Here is a 2,763-nt window from a genome sequence, read left to right as displayed (position 1 = left end):
TTTGGTTTCAGCATTTGTTCCTGGGTTTCAACAGCCCGGGTTTCTTCCCCTGGTGTGGCTGACTCGAGTATCAAAAAAAACAAAACAAACAAGCAAAAAAAGAAAACTTGGCCAATGTTGGCTGAGCTGAGCCCTCATTGAGGAGTTTTTCATGCAGCAAGCTCTCTGGGACTCTCCTCCTCCTCTCCCTCCTCACCTCCTGCTCCACCTCTTCCACCTCCCAGCCCATGGTCACTTCTCCAGCTGCTCCAGCAGTGGGTTGGCTTCTGAGTTGGGGTCTTAACGCTGTCCATCCTGATGATGCAGGTGGGGCAATGTTGGCTGATTGAGCATCAGAATGAGCTGCTTCCTCTCCTGCCTCAGCTCCTCCACCTGAGTTTTCAGCTCTGCATTCATGAGCTCCAGCCACTGAGATTCCTGCTGCAGGAACTTCTTCCGCTCCTTCTTCTTGTTCTGGCATCAGGCTGCCATCACTTTGTTCTTTTCCCAGCACCTTTTCCTCCACTCCTCTTCCTTATCTAGCTCACTTTTCACAGATTGAGGCCTCTTGCCCAGTTTCACCTCCAGGAAGTGCACAGGGGTGATCATGGCCCCAATGTTGTGGATGTCAGTGTATTTCAGCTCCTCTGCAGTCAGGGCTGTGCTGGGGAGTCCCAGTCAGGGGGCCGAGTCCTGACAGAGAGTCCGCAGTCACAGAAGAGTCCAGGATCTGCCCAGGCATCATAGCAGGAGGAGTGGCAGTCCAGCCCTGCAGAAGCTATAGGCAGAAGCTGCAACCCTGGGGCCTGGGCCATGCTGCAGGCACCATGCCCATTCAGGAACTGCCATGGCACCAACTCCCCTCCACCCGCCCTATAGCATCTACCTTGCTAGTGCCTATTGCAGCCACCCAGCGTCCCTCCCACAGGCTGTGGCCTGGGTCTCCCTCTTAGAGGCAATTGATTTCAGGGCTCTGCCTGCCTCTTTCATTGCCCCAACCACTTGTCTGCCTATCTGATCACCCCAGTCACTTGCCTGCCTACCTGATCGTCCCAGTCACTTGCTTCCTTACCTTATCGCCCCAGATGCTTGCCTGCCTACCTGATTGCCCCTAACGGCTTGCAATAGGAAGGGGTGTGCGGGGGGCAGCCTGGCAATGGGGCAATGGTTCTAGTCTATGGTCATTCTGGTCATTCTAGTCACTGGGCTTTTATTATATAGGATCTTCACAACAACCTTGTGAAGTTGGTACTTTTAGGGAATATTACTTGCCCATGTTACAGATAAGGCAAAGACTAGAGAAAACCTCTAAACTGTTCATATCCACTCAGCTTGTCTCTGGAGTTTGTGTCTGAACTCAGAATCTGGATTCCCAGTTCCTCTATTTACCCCCAAAGGCTTTGTATCATTCCTTGAGTAGGTAATGAGCACCCAGTGTGGGCAACGGGCTCGGTTCCAGGCACCAGAGATGCAGCAAACAATACCAAAAAGTAAGGCTCTACCCTCAGGCTCCCTGCATGAGTCCCCTTGGTTTCATCTGCACCACACCCCTCCCGCGCCCTCCCCAGCACAGTGGACCCAGGGGATATAAATAACCCTACAAATGCAGCTACGGAAATCCCCCCAGTAAAGGGGCTGCCAACAAACCCCTAGGCCTTGGTCAGTAGTGTTTTGAGGACTTGGGTGCCCTGTGCCTCCTCTAGGTACCATGAGGGGGCACCCCTGACTGCTCTGGTGGTAGGAGCGGCCCCCTTTGCTCTCCCTGTTGCTCTGCATGTATGGGTCATCTACTCTGAGGGCAGGGAAAAGGGGCCAGAGCTCAGCCAATCTCGACTTCTCCCAGTTCAGGCAGAACTAGACCCCCAGACAAAGAATACAACATCTAAGCTCAGGGCAAGTGTGCAAGAACCTCACAGGCTGAGACATGCACAGGCTTTTTGGTGCAAAATGCCATTCAAGGAATTGTCCCATACATCCTCACATTTCTGCACAAGTGTGTGCAAATGTTCAGTTCAGCCTTGTTTATATTCATTTAAAAATGCAAGCTCATGCATGCCTATGAATGAGGATTCATGAAATACAGCACGCTCCAGCCAGTGTGGAACTGCCTGTCCTTTATAATACATAGATAAAAGTGGTGACAGACAGTGTATATAGGACTATGCCAGCCACCCATAGTGTGCTTGGCATAGCCCTATATTTAAAACCACATAAACAAAGAAAATCTTATGGGGAAGGGGCTGGTAAATCTTGACCTTTCCAGGCAGAGCCTGTCCAGACAATGCCAGAATGAGGGGATGGGGACTGGGGGTGGGTGAGAGAGACACTGTGACTTCTGCTCCACAAGCTCGACTCCCCATAGGCAGGGCTGAAATCGGGGTCCCCACTACAGCCTGCCTCAGTGGTTCTTACCTATAAAACTCAGACAGCGTGAGCAGAGCCCTGGAAGGGGGGTCCAGCGGCCTGGCAGCCTCAGCTTTGGCCCAGCCCCTGGAGCCTCGGCGACCCCCTCTCCCCCTCATGCTCTGGGTGTGTGGCCCACCCGTGTGGAGGCTCCTCTGCATTTCTCATTACTTCATTGGTAAGACCCTGCCAGCTCCGAGTGCCTCACTGCCGTTTAGGGAAAAGGAACGTGGAGTGAAATTTAGAAGTCTGGAAGAGATTGGGTTGAATAACAGTGATAACATAACATCCATAAAATTGGACTGCATTCTAAGAACCCAGCTAGGACTTCACACATATTCTTTCTTTTGATCCTCACAACAATCTTTAAGATATTATAAT

The 2,763-nt window shown here is 51.7% G+C and overlaps 1 pseudogene across 1 annotated transcript; it reads right to left on the bottom strand.

Moving 5' to 3' along the window:
• Positions 1 to 231: 231 nt before the first annotated feature.
• LOC311627236 (jun dimerization protein 2-like) lies at positions 232 to 742 on the bottom strand (annotated as a pseudogene). Its single transcript has one exon. The product of its transcript is annotated as a jun dimerization protein 2-like (transcript).
• Positions 743 to 2,763: the final 2,021 nt, after the last annotated feature.

This window comes from Pipistrellus hanaki (assembly GCF_964339955.1).
Source record: "Pipistrellus hanaki genome assembly, chromosome: 9".
NCBI lineage: Eukaryota > Metazoa > Chordata > Mammalia > Chiroptera > Vespertilionidae > Pipistrellus > Pipistrellus hanaki.
This window is presented reverse-complemented; position numbering and strand designations above follow the sequence as displayed.